This window comes from Sturnira hondurensis, unplaced genomic scaffold (assembly GCF_014824575.4).
Source record: "Sturnira hondurensis isolate 20B ecotype Veracruz unplaced genomic scaffold, ASM1482457v3 Scaffold0006413, whole genome shotgun sequence".
Classification (NCBI taxonomy): domain Eukaryota; kingdom Metazoa; phylum Chordata; class Mammalia; order Chiroptera; family Phyllostomidae; genus Sturnira; species Sturnira hondurensis.
Window position 1 is genome coordinate 13,939,282 of NW_028079044.1, and position 9,845 is coordinate 13,949,126.

A 9,845-nucleotide genomic window follows, 5' to 3' on the forward strand; every position below is an offset into this window, starting at 1 on the left:
GAACCGCGATCTTATGGTTTGCAGGCCCGCGCTCAATCCACTGAGCTACACCAGCCAGGGCTAATCAAGTTCCTTTAGAGATTTCAAACTACAGTCACAAATATGTGATTCTCCCAAGAACTTTAAACACTAAACAGCAGACTTATAAATCTGAGAAGTAAAATCTTCCTCATCAATCAAGTGACTCATAAATCGAAGTCGATTTACAAATTTAATAAATACATCAGATGAACTTCATCACTTAAAGCACCATAAACCACACACCATACCCAAGCAGCACAAAAACTTACAACTTGCTATTGTACTTACTCAAGCACAATTTACACTAAAATACTGATGCTGTCAATTCATTCCTTCATCCTAGAATCACAAATTACTCATGTAACCAAGGGGAACAGAACTTACTTACTGTACCAACTGAGGTACCAACTTACTGTACCAACTTACCGTACCAACTGAGGTCGTGGACTCTGGCTATTGGAGGTTCCCCAGGCCTCTGCCCTTGGTTTCTGGTTTTCTCAATCTGCACTCACTTCCTGGTCATCTCCTCCAGGCCTATGGCTGTAAATGCCCCTGTGTGCCTATGGCTTTCTGTTGTGTCCCCCTATCTGTAGTAGGGATTCATGCTGCTCACCCCTATTTCTGGTTTTTCCTCTTTCTAGGAACACAGGAGAATCGTACTTCCTCATCTCCTGAGGTTAACTGTGGTCACGGACTTATTTCAGCCAAAGAAATATGAGTGGAAGTCATGGGCGACTTCATGATGGAAGCATTTTGTTGAGGGGCTGAGATGCTCTCTTTCTTCCTCTTTACTGAAATAGTCCAGATAGTGGAGCCTCTATTAGTTTGAATTCCAGAGAGAAAATAACATGGAACAGAGACCTACATGTAGGAAATCAACTTTTATTGTATTAATCCAGTGGGATTTTTCAGTTGTTTGTTACTGCAGCCTAGCCTTGCCCATCCTGAGTAATACCCATTGGCCTACACCTCTCTGCTGAATTGCAGACACAGATCCCAGATGTAACTCAACAGCTCCACTGGGATATCTAGACATTTCAAACCTAACAAACACACAACTGAACTTCTTATTATCTTCCTAAAAACCCTGCTGCACTCGACCTTCCCCACCTGGTTGGGATGGCAGTTTCGTCTTTCTAACTACACAGGCCAAAAACCTCAGCTTCATCCTCGTCTCTTTTCTTTCTCTCACCTCCTATATCCAATCCATGAGCAAATACCTTTGGCTCTATTTTCAAAACATATTCAGAACTGGGAAGCCACCACTCCTTCCCTCCTGTGCCGCCACCTTGACCCGAGTCACCATCCTCACTCACTTAGGCAGTTACAATAGCTTTCCAACAGGTCTTGCTGCATCTATTCTAGTATCCCCTTTACAGCTTATTCTTAATGCACCGACCATTTTAAACCAGCCTAGCCACCCTCCAAGCTGTGCAGCAGCTCTCTGTTTCCCTCAGAATAAAAGCCAAAGTCTTATAATGACCCGCAAGGTCCTGCACCACATGGCTCTCTCGACCCCACTCTTAACCCACCTCCTGTTACCCTGCCCTTCATCCATTTCACTCTGGCCACATTGACCTCTTTCTAATCCTTGACCACGCCAGGTACATTTCCAAGTGAGGGCTTCTGCTGAGGCTATGGTTTGTGCCTGGAATATTCTTTATATATATATATTTTTTTAAATAGATTATGCCATTACAGTGTCCCATTTCCCCCTCTTCATTCCCCTCCACCCTGCACACCCCCTCCCACCATTCCCCCCTTTAGTTTATGTCCATGTGTCACAAGTTCTTTAGATTCTGTATTTCCCATACCATTCTTGCCCTCCCCCTGTCTATTTTCTACCTACCATCTATGCTACTTATTCTCTGTACCTTCTCCACCCTTCTCCTCCTCCCACTCCCCTGTCGCTAACCCTCTATGTGATCTCCATTTCTATGGTTCCACTCCTGTTTTAGGTGTCTGCTTAATTTGCTTTCGTTTGAGGTGTGGTTGTTAATAACTGAGGTTGCTGTCTTTTTACTGTTCATATTTTTATCTTCTTTTTCTTAGGTAAGTCCCTTTAGCATTTCATATAATAAGGGCTTGATGATGATGAACTCCTTTAACTTCACCTTATCTGAGAAGCACTTTATCTGTCCTTCCATTCTACATGGAAGGTCTGCTGGATAGAGCAATCTTGGATGTAGGTCCTTGCCTTTCATGACTTGGAATACTTCTTTCCAGCCCCTTCTTGCCTGTAAGGTCTCTTTGGAGAAATCAGCTGACAGTCTGATGGGAACTCCTTTGTAGGTGACTGTCTCCTTATCTCTTGCTGCTTCTAGGATTCTCTCCTTCATTTTAATCTTGGCTAATGTAGTTATGATGTGCCTTGGTGTGTTCCTTCTTGGGTCCAACTTCTTTGGGCCTCTCTGAGCTTCCTGGACTTCCTGGAAGTCTATATCCTTTGCCAGACTGGGGAAGTTCTCCTTTATTATTTGTTCAAATAAGTTTTCCACTTGTTGCTCTTCTTCTTCCCCTTCTGGTACCCCTATAATTCGGATGTTGGAACATTTAAAGACGTCCAGGAAGTTCCTAAGCCTCTTCTCATTTTTTTGAATTCTTGCTTCTTCATTCTTCTCTGTTTGGTCATTTTTTTCTTTCTTCTGGTCCACTCCATTGATTTGAGTCCCAGTTTCCTTTCCATCACTATTGGTTTCTTGTGCATTTCCCTTCATTTCAATTAGTTTAGCCTTCATTTGTTCCTCTAATTTGTGACCAAAGTCAACCAATTCTGTGATCATCCTGATCACCAGTATTTTGAACTGTGCATCTGATAGGTTGGCTATCTCTTGGTCGCTTAGAAGTATTGGCTCTGGGGCTTTGAGCTGTTCTTCTTCTTGAGCCATAATGTTTTGGTTTGTTTGTGCCTGTTATGTATGAGGGGTGGAGCCTTAGGTGTTCACCAGGACAGGGCAACCAAGGTTGCTGAGTTGTGACTCTGTATGTGGGAGTGGGATCAGAGAGGGGCAATTGAGTTTGCTCTGCTCTCTCTAGGATTTTGGTCCCTTCTGCTGCTTCCTGTAAGCTAATTAGGCCCCCCTGGTGCCGGCTCCTGGGTGTGTGGGTCTGTGCACCCTCCAGGACCCTGTGGGTCTCTCCAATGAACTCTCTGTGAGCCTGAGAGCCTCTCCCAGCACCTTGACCCCCGAAAGATTTTCCAGTTGGTGCTTTTAGGCTTTATTTCCCAGCACTGGGGCCTTGGGTTGTGCAGTCTGTCTCACTGTCCGCTTTTTCACCTGGTTTATCCGCGCACAAATGTGTGACCGCAGTCAGCCAGCCCCCATGTGCCCCCACTGGGTCTGCCCATAGCCACCCCACACCTAGGATCTACCAGCTGCTGCCTGCGAGCCAGGGTCAGTCCAGCCACTTTTTCCTGAGCACGACCCCACTCCACCAGCTGCTGACTCCACCCCTCTTATCGGTCTGGATGAATAGTTTGTTGTTGTCGGACTTCTGTACAGTTCAATTTTCTGTCTGTTTTGGTTGCATTTTTGTTACTAAATCTTTGTTGTCTTTAAACTCGGTTGTGCAAGGAGGCACAGTGTTTCCACGTATGCCTCCATCTTGGCCGGAAGTCCTATCTGTGCCTGGAATGTTCTTTCACCAGACAACCTCTTCATCTCCTCCAAGTTTTTACTCAAACTCCACTTTCACAATGGGTCCTACAAAGTTTGAAACTACAAACTACCCACCTCTGGGTTTCCTTATTCTCTTTACCCTCTTCTATTTTTTTCCCCATCATATTTACTGCCTTCTAACCTATTATATAACTTACTTCTTTATTACGCATATTGGGTACTGACTTCTCCTAGCTAAACTGTAAGCTTTATAAGAACAAATATTTTTGTGTTTTTTTATTCACTGTTCTATCCCCAGTGTCTTAAATAGTGCACATAATAGGCATTCAATAAATATTCATTGAAAAACTTGGTTGAGTTGCTGAATACATGAATCACCATGTGGGATGGGCACACAGGATCAGAGTTCTCTTTCTAGGCTGATCTTGTCCCAGGCAAGTATTTGTTGGACTAAGCTGGATTCTCACTGTCTGGGTTTTACTGATGGTGCTTAGATTATGACTAGAATCGGACTGGGGTTGCCACATGCTTGCATTAGCATGAAGAGCATTTTCTGCAAACACTATTTGAAACTCATAATTGTCTTTCCTTGAATGTGCTATATTTTAGTTGCTTCTTTTGAGTATTATTATGTACTCATGTTTTCCACAGAATTTTTTTGTTGTTGTTTTCAATGCTCAGGTTGTCACAGTCTGGCCAATGGGAGTCCCAGAGATCTTGACAAGAAGTTTTGCTTTTTTACAACAATAAGATGTTCTAAACCATTTCTACTTTCCATGCTCCAAAGATAGAGCCCAAAGTCCACAACCCTCCAAGAGTCCCTGGTTCCTTGTGGTGGAAAATAATATTAGAGACCAAATTCTAGCAGCTGTAGGGATCCCCACTAGCTCACCCTGGGAACACCAGCAGGGGCAGCATCACCACTAGAACACTTTATGGACGGGAAGATGTGGAGTGTCTTTAAAAGGTTTCATGAGACAGGGTGCAGTCAGGAAAACAGCAATCACACAGGGGATTTTCACTGGGAGAGAGACAAGGCAGGCAATTGATTACAGAAGTGTTAGCTGGTGCTCTTTTCCTTCCTGACTGCTAGGAGATTGGCTGCCACCATGAATGACACTGTCACTGTCTGGACCAGGAAGTCCACACGACCAACAGACTACCCTGGTGCAAACAAATGGTCCTCAGTGTCCTTCATCCTGGGAAGGCAACAGTCCCTGAGGCAGAAGTTCAGGAAAAACTGGCCAAAATCTATGACACAGATGTCATCTTTGTAATTGGATTCAGAACCCATTTGGGGGGTGGCTGGACAACCGGCTGTGACGCAGACTGTGGTTCCTCAGATTACGCAAAGAAAAATGAACCCAAACACAGACTTGCAAGACGTGGCCTGTATGAGCAGAAGACCTCAAGAAAATAGCAAAAGGAGCACAGGGAGAAGGTGACGAAATTCGAGGGGGCTGCAGAGGTTACTGTTGGTGCTGGAAAAACTGAGCTGGAGACGGGACAGCAGAAGGAGTCACAATTTTTCAGTGACTTTATCTGCGGTGAGTGTGCATGAGAGAATTAATAAACTAAGAACAATTTTTAAAAAGTGTGAGCTGGGGTAGGGACAAAAAAAGGAATGCTGAGGTAAACCAGAGATTACTAACTGAGAGATTAATAACCCAGCATTACCTTTGGGTTGGGGAGCAGAAGGGCAGAGACAGAGTTATTAGAAACCAGGACTTTAGGGGAGGACCCAGCAGGGCAGGCTCCCGGACCTCTCTCCACAGTTCCAGCTCCGTCTCAGAAGAGCTCTGGCTGCTGAGGAAGGTGTGGCCCTGCGGACATGGACGCCCCGCAAGGGGCCGTATAAGGTTGCAGCTGGAACTGCAGAAAGAAGTTAGAAGCTGGAGCTGCAGCTACCTCCCGACAGGAGGTAGAAACAAGAAAGAAGCCCTGCTTTCCTTTCTTCAACCCTCGTGTTTCCCGCCAGTGCCTCCCAGAGCCAAGGAAGCATCTGGCAAGGCGTTGAGGCAAATGTGGCTCAACTCCAACACCACAGAGCAGAGAAGGGGGGTCCTGAAGGGGGGGCCACAACAGTTGGACAACCAGCGCAAAGGCCACGAGGGCACCCAGACTTACAAATTAAAAACCAGCTTCTTCAAGTCTTTTTTAAAAATTCTTTCTCTGTGATAAAATATTGCCTGAGTTACCAGTTTCTTCATGCACCATATCATTTCTTATTAGTTTTAATATGATATGAAATATGTCTGTACATTATATAAACCTGTGTATCTAAATATCAATATAAATTAACGGACAGTATTACACACTAATATGCATTCATATTTTACCCAGAGTCTGGCCTGGATTACTCTCTCTTTCTTTTATTGTGGTAAAATATGTACAACATAAAATTTACCATCCTAACCATTTCTAAGCACACGGATCAGTGGTGTGAAATACATCCACACTGTTGTGCAACCCGCCTCCAGAACTCTTTTCATCTTGAAAAACTGGAAATCTCTACCCGTTAAACAACAACTCACCATCCTTCCTTCCCCATCTTCCGGCAACCACCATTCTATTCTCTGTCTCTACGAATTTGCCTCCTCTAGGTAAATCTGTGGAATCATGCAGGACCTGTCTTTGCAACTGGCTTATTTCACTCAGGATAATGTCTTCAAGGCTCATCCATGTTGTAGCAGGTATCAGAATAGAAAGCTGAGACTCATAGGGGAAAAGGGGATGGACTCACATGAACAAGTATAAAGGACACATGGACAATAACCAAGGGTGGGGGGTGGAAATGGGAGGGAGGCGGGGAGTATGGGGGGGCAGGCAGGGAATATAAGACAGAAAGCTGTACTTGAACAAGAATTAAATAAAAAATTATTTAAAAAAAAATAGAAAGCTTTCCATCATAAGGCTTTTTAAAACTGTTCTGTGTACATACACATGTACCACATTTCATCCCATCATCTTTCAGTGGACACTTGGGGTACCCCTATCGTTTTGGCTGTTGTAAATGATGCTTCTATGAACATGGGGGCACATTTCCTTCCTATTTTTGACCTTCATTCTTAACCATGTCAGACCCAGCACCTTCTTTCATCCTTAAATGAAGCTCATAAATAATATTGCCTACCTGACACATCATTTCGGGAAAATCAGTATAACAAAACAACATACGTTTTGCTGGAGCAAGTACCCAGGAATGATCGCACAGAGAATACAATGACATAATCAAGTGTTTACACATTGCACACAGTTGCCACAGCCACAGCTCCAGGCTGCCCCGGAGCACTGAGTTGGTGATTCAAATACCACAAGTGTTGCTTGGTGGCATTACCTCCTAGTATTGGTAACCAGTACTTAGTGATTTGGAAAAAGTGATCTTTCTTCAATGTCCACAGCAATTGTGATCTTAGAATTGTAGGGGACTTCCACCAAGATGGAGGCATAGGTGGAAACACTGTGCCTTCTCCCACAACCAAGTTTGACTACAACAAAAGTTTTGGAGAACTAGAACACACCCAAAGACCAGAACACGGAATTATACGGAAGTCCGACAGCTACGAACTGTTCAACGGGGACGATAAGAGGCGGAACCAGCAACAGAGCTGGGTCGGCAGGACAGATCCCCCGACCTAGGCGCTAGGCGCTCGGGCAGCCCAAAGCCAGTCGGGGTTCAGGGCAGACTGACTAAGGTCGTACATTCACGCACAGTGAGACGGACCACGCAGGCCCCAGGGGACGAACCCAGTGGTGGAGGGCCGACAGCGGTGGCACACTCGAGTGCAGTGGAACGAAACGTGTGGGCCCGGTGACAGTGGTGGCTGCGGTGCCGGTGGGGGTCGCGGCAGCAGGTGGCGGAGGGAAGCCATTGTCCCTCTTTGACCCCGCCCCCACATACAACGTCACAACCCAGCGACTGAGTTGCCCTGCTCTGGTGAAAACCTAGGGCTCCGATCCTGCTACTTAACAGGCACAACCAGCCCAAAAGATGGCGCAAGAGGAACTCAAAGTCCCAGAGCCAATAACCCTAAGCGACCGGGAAATTGCCAGCCTCTCAGAAGCCCAATTTAAGACACTATTTATCAGGATGCTCACAGAATTGGTAGAGTACAGTCACAAATTAGAGAAACATATGAAGGCTAAACTAATTGAAATGAAGGGAGATGTCCAGGAAACCAATAGTGATGGAAAGGAAACTGGGACTCAAATCAAGGGAGTGAACCAGAAGGAAGAACGAAACATCGGACCAGAAAGGAATGAAGAAATGAGAATTCAAAACAATGAGGAGAGGCTTAGGAACCTCCAGGACATCTTTAAACGTTCCAACATCCGGATTATAGGGGTACCAGAAGGGGGAAAGAAACAGCCACGAGTGGAACACTTATTTGAACAAATAATAAAGGAGAACTTCCCCAGTCTGGCAAAGGAAATAGACTTCCAGGAAATCCAGGAAGCTCAGAGAGTCCCAAAGAAGTTGGACCCAAGAAGGAACACACCAAGGCACATCATAATTACATTAGCCAAGACCAAAATGAAGGAGAGAATCCTAGAAGCAGCAAGGGATAAGGGGACAGTCACCTACAAAGGAGTACCCATCAGACTGTCAGCGGATTTCTCAAAAGAGACCTTACAGGCAAGAAGGGGCTGGAAAGAAGTATTCCAAGTCATGAAATCCAAAGACCTACAGCCAAGATTGCTTTATCCAGCAAAACTTTCATTTAGAATGGAAGGACAGATAAAGTGCTTCTCAGATAAGGTCAAGTTCAAGGAGTTCATCATCACCAAGCCCTTATTATATGAAATGCTAAAGGGACTTATATAAGAAAAAGAAGATGAAAAATATGAACAGTGAAAGGACAGCAAACACACAGATATTAACAACCACACCTAAAACAAAAGCAAACCAAGAGGACAGCTAGATCAGGAGTGGAACCATAGAAATGAAGAACACATGGAGGGTTAGCAACAGGGGGGTGGGAGGAGGAGAAGGGGGAGAAGGCACAGAAAATAGCATAGACAGTAGGTAGAAAATAGATAGGGGGGAGGGCGAGAATAGTGGGGGAAATATAGAATCTAAAGAACTTGAGACATGTGGTTATAAACTAAGGGGGGGAGAATGGTGAGGGAGAGAGTATGCGGGTGGAGGGGAATGAAGGGGGGGAAGAGAACAACTGTAATGGTATAATCAATAAAATATATTTTAAAAAAAGAAATGTAGTGTATACTTATTTTAGGCAAAAAAAAAATGGATACTTCTATGTAAACAGAATTATGTCTTGACTCACATAGTTTTTTTCCAGATGATTTAAAAGAGATCATTCCCCTTATAGGACACCATTTAGGACATTGAAAATTTCCAAAGAACACAGGGTGATTGGTTGTGCAGGATGGTCCAGTGATTTGCAGGACATCTAGCATCTTGGGACCATGCCCACTACATGCCAGTGGCACCCCTCGATCATGATGACAGCCAAATGCCCCTAGACATTTCTAAAATGCCCCCCTAGGAGGCAGTACCTTCCATATTAAGAACTGCCGTTCTATAAGTAAGGAGAATCTCGGTGCCTCTATCAGTTAAGCCTCACCACAGTAACACTGTGTACCAATGGCTGCCATGCGAAGAAAACAAACACAAAAAGCCTCGCAGACTGATCAATCCAATTGGCCAATTACTGTGCTCTGAAATCCACTGCCAAGTTCGTGCCACAGCCATGCTTTACACAGGTTGCTCCCGGCCAATGTGTGAGCACAGTTGGGGACACTTCCTCGGACCTATTTGTGAAAGCCTCGAGACTCTTCTGAGAACTGACTTTGGCTGGAGATGACCGGGCACTCTAATGAACCTCCCTTAGACAGCGCGTCAGCCTAGGACGTTTCTACTCAATCTCCCCGCCCCCTCCCCACGCTTGGGGCAAGATTTGCGTTGCCTTCCGAGCTCACCGCTGCCTCCCTCTTTTCTCTCACATAGGTATTTCCTGGATAAAATCCTTGTATGTTTTATGCTTCTTAGGGGACTTAAACTAACACAGCAACAAAGAACCATAAAACCTCCAAGGCACGCAACGACAACTTTCTATTGCTCACATTCAGGGCGGAGGTGGTTTAACCAGACTGCTCTGTTTATCTTCGCTGGACTTGCCCCCATACCCTGGGCTCACTGGCTGAGAGTTGATCTAGGATGACCTCCGCTGTGATAACGGA

At 45.0% G+C, this 9,845-nt stretch overlaps 1 pseudogene; it reads left to right on the top strand.

The window, feature by feature from the left end:
* The first annotated feature begins 4,750 nt into the window (after positions 1 to 4,750).
* LOC118988443 (40S ribosomal protein S24-like) lies at positions 4,751 to 9,644 on the top strand (annotated as a pseudogene).
* Positions 9,645 to 9,845: the final 201 nt, after the last annotated feature.